Raw genomic sequence first — 14,510 nt, forward strand, 5'->3', positions numbered from 1 at the left:
TTGCTCAAAGAGTATATAAAATTATCAATAAACAAATAAATTTTGTGTATTTCATAAGAGAGGTACAACATATTACTAAATAATCAGATTACTTTCTTAAAGATTTTGGTGAAATCTGAACACATTTATCTTTTCTTAAAATCTTATAACATTTTTTTATGTAATATTTAGAAAGATATTTAAATAATTTTTTGCTTTTTATTTAAGAATAGAGAGAAATAATTGTTTAATATTTGCGTATACCATGATCTGTACATTTCGACGGATTTTCGAAAGTCAATACTTTACCGCTTTACCCTTACATCTTAAAAACATCGCAGTTCCACATTCGCGTATACAGATGCACCGTACCTGATGCTGTACGCTTGATTACAGTTGTTACGCGATGATATCAAATACGTAAAGGGAAAGCAATAAGCATTAACTCTCGAAAATCGAAATGTGCAGATTGTGGAATACACTGAACTAAATTAATTCGTACTAATTAAAATTGTGTTTTCCAAAATTTTATTTTTCAGGCTTTTTTTAAATGCATTTTTTAAACAAATGCTGTCCAAAAACATTTATTGCAAAAGAAAGCCTCAGGAAACACGAGGTACTAGACCACCATCCAGAAGTCTTCATGGATGAACAGATAAAATTTTCTTGCGAATATGAGAAAAATTTTTTTTATTTAGCTAATTATTTATATCACAAGAAAATAGTGCATAACGAAGAAATATTATTTTTGTCTCAATATTAAAATACGCATGTATTTATTGTAAGAATTATTTTTTGTCTATTAAATGTTTCTGTTATTTACTTTACACATTAAGTGGGATCGATAACGTAGAAAGTTTAGTTGATCTTTTAAAAGAGTACAATTTCCGCGATTTTGAACAATTAATTCCCTCTATTGTAGATCGAATAAGACTTCGTAAAAAATACAATGATTATGTATGTCTTATTTTCATCTTTAAATTTTATGACATTCAAAAATTTTTATTATGTTTATGTTGTTATAATATTTATTTCACTTATTGTTAATTTTGCTTATTTAGATTATAACATACGGTAAAATATCTGACTTACAAAACTTTACAAGTACTTCAAATTCAGTATTTTTCTAAGTAATTGACAATCTTAGATAAAAATTAGAATAATGAATTATTAGAGATAGGAAATAAAAATAAATTGGAAACATCAAATAAAATATTAGAAAATCCAACATAACGTTTGCGAAGCATTTCCAAAGAGTATAAAATTTGAGAAGGAAAAATTTTTAATTAAAAGATATTTTGTCGAAAAATGCATATAGACAAACTCTTTTACAAATAAGTCATTATGATGGACTTTCCACTACAAGATGTCAATAATTATTGTGTCATTAATTGATATTCATCTTTTGAATTTGAATATCAGGTAAATACATATTACTCTGTACATTTTTTATTATAATTTGTATTTATTTTAATGTTTATTTCATATTATCAATTGAGAGATCATATAAAATCTCTTTAAAAGATCGCTCAGAAACGATTTTGAACCAACTTCTCATGAAATCGTACAACTCTTTCCGCATGACAGCAAAGAAACATATTTTGTTCCCCCCAATTCGCAAAAAGACTTTAAGAAAAATAAAGCAGGTATTTCACAAAGAAAATTAGTAGATTTCATAATGATATAAAATTCATTAATTCTACTAACTACTTAAAAAATTAAAAAATCAAGCTAGAAATATCTACAAAATATTGAATTGGTTTGTTTCGAAATTCTTTTAAACATTGTAAAATTTGTATACGGACTTAGAAATTACGGAACAATACAGGATTTAATTAATTTATAATTGACATTCTAAGGCTGAAGTAATTAAAAAGTAGGACGAGTTATATGAGTTACGTTTAAATGATTGCACGATACAAATTATAAAATGTATTAATGATATAATAAAAAAGTAGTTGATATTGACTTCTAATTTCGGATACGTATTGGTAATAATATTGTAAGATAGCTTTTAATTAAAGCCAATCTGTTTATACACTCGTCAGGATGTTTCTACGGGAGAAAGATATTATTGATAATGTTCCGTGAAATATATTTTAAACTTGTATAAAAATAACATTCACTATTATTTAGAATGTTAAACACAAGTATTTATTTATATATAAGAGAAAGTAAAAGTTAACACAACTTTCTTTATATAATTATAGGACTTTAATCGATTAAAACACGGAAAGGATCTTAGACACAACCAATCACTCGCGCAGATATCGATAGAAGACCAATCTGCAGCGTAAAATGACGTGACGAACCCTCTTGTTATTTTGTTGTTAAGCAACGTACTTAGAATATATAAATATTATTTAATTTTACCGTGTATACAGACGCATATTAGAGTAGCCAATAGAAGAATAGTAGACTCGAAAGTTTTAAAGTATATGTATATACTGTGTAGTGATAATTAAATGTTATCAACATAGAGATTTGAAAGTTAAAGTGACTTGAGATTACAATTTTGAAGTAAATAATTATTTAAAAATGATTTCACAAAAATAAAGGTAAGTAAACTTATAACTAACCTCATAAATACATTAACCTTATTTTATATACATACATAAGTGGATAGATTTATCATGTATCATAATTTTCGACAGGTTTAACCCAAGGTTTCAGTCTATCAGGAGATAAAATCGTATTGTAAGGCTTTGACGAAAGGCTGAATCCAGGAATGTCAGATATTACGTATCTGTTCTTTCTCAAAACCTTCGCTACAAGGTACGAACCTTTGTACTTTAGGCTAAGTTTCTTACATACGCCAGGTTTTATGGTGTCTCTTATAAGGACATAATCTCCCGCTTTGTAAACTGTGGGTTTAATGTGCCGTTTGTCATAATAAATTTTATTATAATTTTTGATCTTATTAATTGTATCTAAAGCAATGTGTCGGCAATGTTTCTCTCTCATTTTTACAACATAAAATTTTTCAGCAAACTTCTTTAAACTATTTACTAAAATTACATCCTCATGATCGTAACCCAAAAGAAGTTTAGATGGCGAAAATTTTAAAGAAGAATGAAATGTGTTGTTTAAGACGTATTGAACTGTATTTAAATTATTATACCAGTCTTGAAGTTCGTCGGTCAATTTACAAAGAGAAGATTTTAAAAACCGATTCACTCTTTTGACCAAGCCATTGGCTCAAGGAGCAGCTACAGCTATTAAAGCATGAATAATTTTCTTTTCTTCAAGAAATTTTTTAAATTCTTGCGATGTGAAAGCCGTTCCTCTGTCCGTAATAACTTTCTTAGGATTGCCTAACATAGAGAAAAGAAAAGATAAATGTTTTATAACTTCTTTTGAACTTAAATGTTTAACAGGAACTAACCAAGTAAATCTTGAGAAAGAATCTATTATAACAAAGATATATTTAAAACCTTGTTCGGTTTCTGTAATCGGACCAAAATGATCCATATGAACAATTGAAAATGGAGAGGATGGACTTTCTGTTATTTGCATTTCATCTTCGCGAGAATTTGTACATGAGTTTGCTAATAAACAGGTAATGCAATTTTCTATACACATATTTACATATTTACGTAAAGAAGGAAACCAATAATTTTCGAGAATGCCTTGAATAGTTTTTTCCGTACCATAATGTGCCATGTCATCATGATAAATTCTAATTATATTATTTATCATTTGAACAGGAACATAAAAATAAGATTTGTCTGGTCCCTCCTTAAATACCAATCCATCAATAATCTCAAATTTTTCATTTGATTTAGTATTTTCTGATGATTCCAGATCCAATGCAATATCTTTTATAATGGGATCTTTTAATTGTCTGAATTCCAATTCTCGTTCAAGAAGTAAAAATGTTACTAAAGATACGATTCTGCTAAGTGCATCTACATGTGACATTTTGGTTCCAGGACGATGAGAAATTGAAAAAGAATATGGTTGTAGTCTAAGAGTCCATCGGGCTATTCGCGAATTGAGGTGAGCTTTATTGATTGCGTATACGAGAGCGTGACAGTCAGTAATTACAGAAAATTGAATTCCATACAAATAAATATGGAACCTCTCTATAGATTTTACAACTGCCAACATTTCAAGCTCAAAACTATGAGTTTCCGCGTCATTAGTAGATTGACTATAATAAGCCACCGTAGCCCAAAATCCTGAACTTTGTTTCTGTAAGAGAATACCGGCTAATGCTAAAGCACTTGCATCCGTATGTAATTGAGTTTCAAAAGACGGATTGTAAAGATGTAAAATTGGATAAGATGTTTAAGCGGTTTTTAAAGAAGCTTGAAGACAATCTTCATTTAAAACAAAATCTATATTTTTGTTACGTGCTATAGACTTCACGATTCTTTCTTTTTGAAAGGAATGTATAAACATTTAGAGATAATGATTTTAAGAACGCTCTACGGCGAAATATTAAACCGTGAGAGCTGTCACTTTAGTCACACTCCACAAATATTACGTTACGTGGATAATAAAATTTTTAACAAACCTCTGTAAGGCGAGACCAAATCTAAATAAGACAACCAAAGAAGTCTTAGAAATCGAATAAAGTATAAACACTTGAACGGCTCTCTAAACTCCAAAAGAATTTTAAATAAAACAGTCACCGTAACTCGAAGCAGTTGTTTAGAACTGCAATCATAAATTTGAAACGGCGACGAAAACTTAAGAAGTATTCGATAAGAGAGCTCGCCTAACGGACCACCTAAAGTGATAGCTGTTTATAATAAATTTCTAAATAACGATAAGGGACTCTGACAGTACTAAACTCCTCATTGGCCAAAAAATTGACGAAAAAATCTCTTGAACCAATAGAGAAGAAATTTCTGAGACTTGAAGTCGAAAAAAACACTCCCTAGGCATATAAGGGCGTTAATTAAAATTCTAATTCGTCTAATTGTCCAATGGAGAGGAGGTACGAATTCTAGTATTTAATGTGAAAAAATGCGCCGCGATCACGACTACTGTTCTATATCTCGTTCGGTACGAACTATTTTCTTCGATCTCGGCTTCGAGACGCGGAATTGATACATCTCAGTATTTAATCCTTCGGGTGTTAACACTTTCGAGTATTAATACTTTCAAATCCGCGACGTGCGTTTCGGCTCATAATAAACCCAGACTCTTTGTGAAGTGGTTGCGTGCAAATTAAAAGTTCAAAACGATCCAGTGTCAATCATTGTAAGTGGTTGTGCCGTCCAACACGAAGGATTGGACCGCTAACCAGGGTTCTTGCCAAATTCAGACCGACGCCGCTAAATCCGCTGCCGAGGTCCTCAACAGCTCTTAAAACTGACCAACGCACTCAACAAGTAGTGAGTCTCTAACAAATAATTTTATATGATTGCTACTCCTCTCAAACTTAAAATCATTGAAACAGTTCTTGGTCTATCAGTAAATAATTTAAATATTAATATTTCAATTTTTGTTTGCTTATGTCCCTTCTTCTTCACTTCTGTTTTACTCTCATTTTTATTTCTCTCTTTACCACTGTATTTACGTGTATCAATATTCACACATCCGGTTACTGAGTACAGTTAAAGGTAAACTTTTTATTTCTCTCTTTATCACTGTATTTACGTGTACCGATATTCGCATGTCCGGTTACTGAATACAGTTAAAAGTAAACTTTTTTATTTCTCTCTTTACCACTATATCTACGTGTATCGATGTTCACACATCCGGTTACTGAGTACAGTTAAAGGTAAATCTTTTTATTTCTCTCTTTACCACTGTATTTATGTGTACCGATATTCACATGTCTGGTTACTGAGTACAATTAAAAGTAACCTCTTATTTCTCTCTTTATCCGTGGTTTTATGTATACTGGCATCCACACAAGTTTCTAAATTCATTTAAAAGTAATTCTTCTGTTTTCCTCTTCATAACTGTATTTATGTGAACCGAGGTTCACACTCAGGTTACTAAAAATAGTTAAGGGAACTTATACCCCTTCCTCGTTTCCCCTAATACCGACGATAAACCCTTGTTAATTTCTACAGTCGTACTGTTACTACAACCAATCGAAGACCTATTACTTTAATACTATTGTCAATTTTTTACTCATTTCAATACTATTGCATTTATTATCGATAACATTCCATATCATTTTATTCTCGTTTTTCTCATATTCTTACCAGTTTTGTAATTTAACATATAAATTAACCAAGAACCGTTTTCCCAAATAAAAATAAAGTATTAACGTTTCTTCGTGAGGGTTTCTAGTGGATCCTGCCACCCTCAAGAAAATTAAGTCGAGCGCCGTAACCATCAGAGTACAGTCAGAGTTGCGGCTAGGGCCTTAGCGGATAAGAATTTCATTGTAGATTTTCAAAAATTAATGTAGAGTTATTTAACATACTTATAGCTAAGCAAACAAACCCGCAAACAAAAATTGACACTTCCCCTCCTATTTCAATAAACATTCCTTTCTCTTCCTTCTTCAAGAGAGCTGGAATCATCCCGCTCACCTGACCTTTTTCCTCGTACCACCATCGATTCCCCTTTCCCTTCTCACCCCATAGCATGGTCCTCTCACGAGCAACCCTCCCCATCTCCTCTCGATTTACCGGACCCTTCCAATGAAACTCCCTCTACTTCTGAACCCCCTCCACGTCCACCCTCAGTAGCTTCCACTATCGTCTTAGGTGATTCACCCCCATCTTCCCCCCCACAATTTAGCTGATTCTCAAGAAGAATCATATAAAATTTGGGAGGCCCTTCGTGAGATTGCCGAGGTCGTCGTCGACCTCGAGAAAGAAAACGCGAGTTCCACCGAAAAAGAACAACCCCATAATTCCAAACCAAGAACCTCTTCGTTCCCCCCCCCCCTTCTGGATCCTCTCCAATATTTAATCAACAACCTCCCAGAGACCTGACATCCCCTTCCAGACGGCTCGTATACAATTGGGCCTGGCCCTGTAGATTTTGAAACACTGTACTCCGTCCTTACATACAACCCTGCGGGATCCGTTATCCCGTGGTTCCTCTCTGGTCATAGATATCCTATCGCCGTTCCAATAGAGGCTCTCTGAAAGAAATTTCGCCCTTCCACAATTATTTTTGAGGAATTATAATTCCTTTCCTGCCCTTTCCCTTAAAATTTTAAGTATTATTGTATAAATACCAGTCAGGTAATAAGTCCTTTTTTTTCTCCATTTCCAATTTATCTGACTGACGTCTTTCCGAATTAATGTAACACCCGCGAACCCCCACACGCTCACGCTCAACACACACACACACACTCAACCCATTAATAAGCTAAGTTAATTTAATTATAACGTTAATAAATTTTTAATTCTCATATATATATTTTCATTTTATTTTAATAAATGCATAAAATTAAAATCTTAATCGATTAATATAATTTATTAACCCTTTCAAAAATACATTCCCTGACTCCCAGATCGCACAAGGTCCCGTCCCGCGTAGGGATTAAATTTTCTTACCGAAAAGGGACCACCGAACGAATGGCCTACTGACCCAGTAAAAGAGACCCTCGAGGTCTTTGACCAGGTCCGGCCTTGCACGATTCGTTCGAGTCGAGAGCGTTAAGATTTAACGCGTTTCGACGAGGGTAAGTTCTTTCCGTTATCTCATTCTTTGCCGAGTCTGGACGTAACATTTTTCTTTAATAAATTATGTAAGGGTTTTGCCAACAATGCATAATTTTTAATGAACTTTCTAAAATAATTTGTTAGTCCTAAAAATTGTTGTAATTCTACTTTTTTAGATGGTAATGGGAAGTTCTTAATGGCTTGAGTATGGCGTGAACTCAAAGTAATTCCGGATGGAGAAAGAATATATCCAAGATATTCTATTTGTTTACGCAAGAATAAACATTTAGTTAAGTTGAGTTGAAAACAATATTTCTTTAATAAGATCATTACTTCATGTAAAGTTTCTAAATTTTTCTCGACCGAAAAAGAAGGAATAAGAATGTCATCAATGTAGACAATAACTTTGTCTTGACGTATAAGAGGCTGTAAAACTTAAATGATTCTACGTTAGAATTCAGCCGGAGATTCACAAAATCCAAAAGGTAAGCGTTTATACTCGAATTGTCCATCTGGAGTGGCAAAAGAAAAATATTTAAAATAATCTGGATGTATTTTAATGTGAAGAAAGCCATCTTTCAAGTCTAATAATGTAAATACATTTTTTTCAGTCGAGCCAGACAATCCTCGATAAGTGGAAAAGGATATTTCTGTTTGACGACGCGATCATTAAGAGGACGTAAATCAACGCAAAGACGTAAGGTTCCATTCTTCTTACGTACTGGTACTACGCGTGCACAGTAAGGAGATGTACTCGGTTTTATAATATCACGAGCTAACAAATCGTCAGTGATTTCGCGAATTTGTATTCGTTCTGTCCAAGCAAAACGACGAGATGCATAGGCGTAAGTTGATTCGTCTTTTAAAGTTACTTTTACATAATAGTCATCATCTATAATATCAACTTTTAAATTTTTAATTTCTTTTAACATATTTACAATTTTTTGATCAAAATCTAATCCGAAATCAGTTTTAATATCTGAGTACAATGAAGAATCATTAGTTTGTGTATGCTCTGAGATTACAGCAAAAGCCATTTCGTTGAATAATTTTATCTTTTCGTCTATTTTCTTATTCGACGGGTGATAAACCATCATAATATTGTTATCAGAAATAAAGTCTCGACCAAGGATTATATCAGAATGTCCTATCTCTTTTTGTAAAACATTTAATGTTATATTTCCATTTAAATGAGATAAAGATTCTAAGTTAATTTTAGTTTTAAAAGAACCTAAAATATCAATCTTATCTCCTGAAATGGAATGATAGAAAATAAAAAATTTGTTTAAATGATTAGGTCGATTGTTAATTTTATTGTAAATCGATAAGTTAATAAAAGAAACAGGACTTCTTGTGTCAAGCAATGCTAATAAATCACATGGATTATTATTCAAAGAAATAACTTTGAGAATCGAATTTTTTACATCTAACCTTCTGCTTGTTTGTATTTCTGTGATACAACAGCTACTGATGAAGAGGTTTCTACGTTGGTGTTATTGTCTGACGATGTTGAAGTAATCGGGTCAACAGCGGCAACCAGTGAAGATAAAGACAAAGAAGTCTGTTGTAGTTTTTCCTTCTTCATTAGTTTAAAACAGTTTGACCGATTGATCTCGAATGCGACAATAAACGCAATAATTCTCCTTTTGATCCTTCTGGTCTTTATCCGTTTTATCGTTTTTTGGAGAAGAGATACCTGAGAGATTGCGGACCTTATCTGACCTGGATTGAGAAGAGAATTCTTTTTTAAATAAACTTCCAAAAGAAAGTGTGACCTTGCGCATCGAACAATGAGATTCTGAAGGAGGAAAAGGAATTTGAGATTGATCCTGTTGAGTAAAACGAGTTGTGACAAAAAAGGATAAAAGTTGCATCATTTGCTGGTGTTGCTTCATTTGCTCTGAGACAAGTGAACACAATAAAGAGATTGAATCAGTTTGAGGAGATTTAGAGGCATCATTGGAAGAATGGAAAACTTGAGATGTAGTAGGACAAGAAGAATCTTCAGATCGATTAATAGGATGATCCGGAAAATTCATGTTAGTAACAGGAAAAGATGATACCTGGTTGCTCGATGTAGAAGATGAAAACTCTTGAGGATTCGTAAAATTTATATTAGTCTCGGTAGATGGTGTTACCTGGATACTTGCAGATGAAACTTGAGTGGATTCATAATGATTCATTAGTAAATCGATGCATCCATCTCGAGTATTAGTTGGCTTGAGACCAATTTTTCGTACTTCCATCTGTACGTTCTCTGATTGTAAATTTATCGAGTTCCATTCTTCTTTTCATCGTAGATCAAATTTTAAGAAAAACAATATAGTAGACTTGTTCTTGTTAACGTCGAAAAATAATCCTTAGCAACCGTTGTAAACAAAGGACTAAAATAAATTTATATATATTTATGTATATTTTAATACACAATCTTGAATGTGTTGAATGAGACAAGCAATAAAACTTGATTTATGAATGAAATAAGCAATTAAGCTTAAATTTCAATCAGTAATTTTTCAGATGAAAAAGGAGTTCTTCACACGATTTATTAACACAAAAATACGCACGTATCCCACTTCTGAATATTTTTAGCTGTAAGATAGCTTTTAATTAAAGCCAATCTGTTTATACACTCGTCAGGATGTTTCCACGGGAGAAAGATATTATTGATAATGTTCCGTGCAATATATTTTAAACTTGTATAAAAATAACACTCACTATTATTTAGATTGTTAAACACAAGTATTTATTTATATATAAGAGAAAGTAAAAGTTAACACAACTTTCTTTATATAATTATAAGACTTTAATCGATTAAAACACGGAAAGGATCTTAGACACAACCGATCACTCGCGCAGATATCGATAAAAGACGAATCTGCAGCGTGAAATGACGTGACGAACCCTCTTGTTATTTTATTGTTAAGCAACGTACTTAGAATATATAAATATTATTTAATTTTACCGTGTATACAGACGCATATTAGAGTAGGAGAATAGTAAGTAAATGCGAACATAGATATACTACATCATAGATGATATCTTACAATATGCTTAAGTTAAAAATACTAATCATGAAAGTGTAGAAATTCCGAATTTATATTATTAAATTGCATTCATATATGAAATGTGTAGCTGATTAATTTTTTTGCACATATTTAGATCGAAAGAGATTTTGATAGGATATATCGGAGATGCAAAAATAGATTAATTTCATCATGGACTTCAAAAAAATTTACAAGCTTTTAAAAAAAAATTTGTCAACAGGAGATCAGTAGTGTTATAGTGGGGATTCTAAGCCATGGGGCGCCGAGGGGGGTGCGGGGGCGGGGGTATCTGGGAGGCGCGAGGGGTCTGATGTTAGGGAAAGGGGGTGGGGGGGAAGGGTCCTATACAAGTTCGAAAGTAGATGTTTATTTTTGCGGTTGATTTTATAGCCGAGGGTATTTTAGAAGTCATAAAACTGTTTTTTTTTCTAGTTTTATGATCATTTTATGGTCATTATATCATTAGGATTTTAAGCGCTGACGTTCGGCAACTTTGCACCCTCGCGGAAAATCTCCCATAAAACTGGAGCGAAACATCTTCCATAATTTTTAGGGAAAGAACTGCAACTGCAAGGTGTTTATCTTTGTGGTTGATTTATAGCCGGGGGACATTTTAAAAACCATAAAACTGTTTTTTTCTTTTTTTCTAATTTTTATGATCATTTTAAGACCATTAGAATATTATGGAAAAAGAGATTTTAAGCGCCGGCGTTCGGCAGCTTTGTACCCTCGCGGAAAATCTCCCATAAAACTGGAGCGAAACATCTTCCATAATTTTAAGGAAAAAATGCAACGCATCAGCGCCATTATGGAAAAAAAGATTTTAATCGCCGGCGTTCGGCAGCTTTGCACCCTCGCGGAAAATCTCCCATAAAACTGGAGCGAAACATCTTCCATAATTTTTAAGGAAAGAACTGCAACTGCAAGGTGTTATCTTTGTGGTTGATTTATAGCCGGGGGACATTTTAGAAGCCATAAAAGTCGTGGGAAAACAATAGAAATTTTTGGCTAACGCTGCGACGAACATGTCGGAACGTTTTTATAGATGCAAAAGCGTTGACGTTCGGTAGGATGTGTTAAGACAGCATTAGGCGAAATATAAGAAGAATGAGAGCCCCGTCAAACCATAGTACGATTTGAAAGGGCATAGAGGAAGCTGTGGAAAAAAAAAAATTGAGTGGTTACTGTCAGGTATTAGAATTGTTAGTGACACAATAGTGAATAAATGGAAAATATTAATTTCGAAGCGATAATAGACGAGTCGTCAGACGAAGAGCATGCGTTGTCGGACAATAGTAATTATATTAGTGATTGTAGTAATACCGATTTTGACGACAACGTAGTAGAAAATGAACAACTCCGTGCGCAAAATCAACGTAAGATTTGCGCCATACACTTTTATTATTCAACGGGTGGTGCTCTAGCTCTCTGTGCTTCGTGTATGGACACCTTTGACATCGGATTAATATACGAAATACGGAGACATAAAGTTACATCGCCCGATGAGGTGGATATGCGATGGTGCAGTAGCTGTCAAATTTTATTACATATAATAATGTCGCGTAATATGTGTTATGTTTGCACACAAAAATAGAAAGAAAAAATGGAAAACGTGCAGCAGAAAGAACGCGACTTGTTGGAGCGTTCCCACCAAGTCACCACATTGGGTGAATATTTTAGATGGCTGCAGCGTCGCGAAAAGTTTATCGAAGAGCTTGAAGAACGCAGCCGTGTCAAGCGTCCGCGACTCTCAATCGGAAATAGACAATCTTTGGTGACAAGAATTGCGCGACTCGAGGGTGCAAAAACTCGATTGCAGAGACAGTTTATACCCAGTGGTGGTGATTATAGTAGTGAAAATAACTCGGAGAGACTCATATGGCGAGAGATTGATACGGCGTTTGAGAGCCGCATCTTGACTGGTGCGGTTATAAATTATAATTACATCGAACCTCGTCAATTTTTGGAAGATGCGAGTGACATTGTGCTCGAGCACGTGCGAGACGTTATGCAAAAACATAACAGTGTGAAAGTGAATACAGTGTTTAACGGCGAATTTGTGGCGGGCGATAAGCATGCCAATAAATCAATCAATACGAGAAACTGTGAACTCTTACATACATCCGATTTACGTGAGTGGTATGAGCGGCGAATCGTCGAGCCAATCCTTGCATCGCTCGAAGAATTTCAGAAACGCGATGGGCATTATCGCGTATACTAAATTGACTGTAAATATAAATAAATATAATCCTATGCGCGCCGAATGTTACGTGTAATTATCGCGAAAGATAATAATGAAACGAGCAGTGGTTAACGTGCAATCTAAAGACAATGCATGTTTTGCGTGGGCGGTAGTGGCTGCTCTGTATCCAGCTGAAAGATGCACACACCGACAATCATCGTACCCGCATTATACAACAGTACTAAATCTCCAAGATATTGAGTTTCCAGTCACTCTTAATCAAATTAAAAAATTTGAAATTTATAATGACATTTCAATCAACGTGTACAGTTTTGAAAACGAAAACATTGTCCCTATTCACCTTACGGAGCAAAAGAGAGACAAGCACGTCAACTTGCTCTACGTGCAAGATGCGCAAGATATCGGACATTTTGCATGGATCAAGAATCTATCTAGACTTGTTAGTATGCAACTTAGCAAACACAAGACTAAAAAATATATCTGCGATCGGTATGTATATTTAATAAAACTGTCTAAAAATATTTAAAACAAGGATATAAAAATTTTAACTTTTATTTTACAGATGCATGCACTATTTTCACTCGGTCGAGAAATTGCAATCACATACAGTAGACTGTGGAAAGATGAACGACTGCGCTATCCGGTTACCGAGCGATAAGGATAAGTGGCTCGCATTCACCAACTACAACAGGAAGGAGCGACTACCTTTCGTCGTGTACGCCGACCTGGAGTGCGTTTTGGTGAAAAAAGAAGAAAATTTTTATCAACATCACCAAGTATTTAGTATAGCTTATTATGTACATTGCTCGTACGATAATTCGTTATCCGCATATCATTCTCGTCGCGAAGCCAATTGCGTTGCGTGGTTCGCCGACGAACTTAAAAATTTGGCACAACGTGTAGAAAATATTTTAACAACCAATGTCCCCATGGTAAATTTAACGCAAGATAAACGGAAAGAATTTCGAAGCGCGATTCAGTGTCATATATGTGAGAAACCATTCGTGGAAGATGATGATACGCGCGTACGCGATCATTGTCATTTGACCGGACGATACAGAGGTCCCGCGCATTTAAATTGCAATCTAAATTACAAAGAATCTTTTTGCATTCCAATAGTATTTCACAATTTATCCGGTTATGATTCTCATTTTATAATCGAGGAAATAGCCACAGCGTTCGAAGGGGGAATCGATTTACTTCCGATAACAAAAGAAAAATATATTTCATTTACAAAACATGTTAAGGGTACGAAAGACAAACCGGGAAATCACATTAAATTACGTTTCATAGATTCATTTAAATTTCTCATAACAAGTCTCGACAAATTGGCATCTTTTCTGAGCAAGAATAAACTCAAAATTTTACAAATGGAATTTAAAAATTTATCCATCGAGGATTTCAATTTACTGACAAGAAAAAATGTCTTCCCGTACGAGTACATTGACTGCGTAGATAAATTGCAAGATGCATGTCTACCATCGCGAGAATCATTTTACAGCTCCTTGACAGGTAACGCAGTATCGGAGAGCAATTACGCGCACGCTGAAATTGTGTGGAAGCGATTCTCAATTCGAACGTTAGGCGAATATAGCGATTTATACCTCAAAACTGATGTCTTGTTATTAACCGACATTTTTTAAAATTTCCGCGAGAGTTGTATCAAGAGTTATGGGCTCGACCCCGCGTATTACTATA

The sequence above is a fragment of the Anoplolepis gracilipes genome, chromosome 10, assembly GCF_047496725.1.
Source record: "Anoplolepis gracilipes chromosome 10, ASM4749672v1, whole genome shotgun sequence".
Classification (NCBI taxonomy): Eukaryota; Metazoa; Arthropoda; class Insecta; order Hymenoptera; family Formicidae; genus Anoplolepis; species Anoplolepis gracilipes.